The sequence below is a fragment of the Octopus bimaculoides genome, chromosome 26 (genome assembly GCF_001194135.2).
Source record: "Octopus bimaculoides isolate UCB-OBI-ISO-001 chromosome 26, ASM119413v2, whole genome shotgun sequence".
Lineage (NCBI taxonomy): Eukaryota > Metazoa > Mollusca > Cephalopoda > Octopoda > Octopodidae > Octopus > Octopus bimaculoides.
The window spans coordinates 9,886,279-9,887,045 of NC_069006.1; the positions used below are offsets into that span (position 1 = coordinate 9,886,279).

The 767-nt window shown below is 35.6% G+C and overlaps 1 protein-coding gene across 1 annotated transcript in view; it reads right to left on the minus strand.

The window, feature by feature from the left end:
- The window catches only part of LOC106868957 (anoctamin-7), a 300,499-nt gene that overhangs the window by 39,247 nt on the left and 260,485 nt on the right, over positions 1 to 767 (minus strand). The window lies entirely within an intron of this gene.

The window sequence follows — 767 nt, forward strand, 5'->3', positions numbered from 1 at the left end:
AAGGGAGGAAGGAAGGAAGGAAGGGAGGGAGGAAGGAAAATGAAAGAGAAGGAAACAAATTGAAAAAGAAAGCGAGAAGGAAAAGATGATAAAAATAGAGAAAAAGGAGGAAGGAATAATGGAAAAGAAAGAAAAAAAGGGGAAATAAGGAAGGAAAGAAAGGAAAAGCCAAAGATGGTAAAAGAGGGAAAGCGAAGGGAATGGCAAAATAAGGGGTGGGGTGGATAATAACGGAAAAAAAGGCACAATGGAAAAGGAAGGAAAAAAGCAAATTAAAGAAAACTTAGGTAAAAATATGGGTTAAAAGGGGGAACAAGGAAACAGGAAAAAATGACAAAGCATTCAAAAACTAAAATAAGATTCTCATTAATGTGATGTGTGCGTGTGTGTGTTCTGCTTTGTTTGGAGTGACACTTGTAATTTGCATACAATTACATGCATCAATAGATGCACACATGCACAAACACCCCTTCATGCACACAAAGATAAAAACAATGAAATAAAGAAGGCAGAAAACTAAAAGGTAAAAAAAAAAACTAGGGAACAACAAAGAAATAAAGGAAGACAAAATATTTGGTTACTATTATTATTATTATTATTATTATTATTATTGAGTGAGGGAGCAGTGCATGCCATCAAAGTGACACTGGGGTACAAATATATGAAGCCCATTATATCCATCATGACTACCTGTCTGATAAGGGTACACCAGGCACATGCATCACAACCATATGTGCGCAACAGGGTGATCTCATATCAAGATAAAC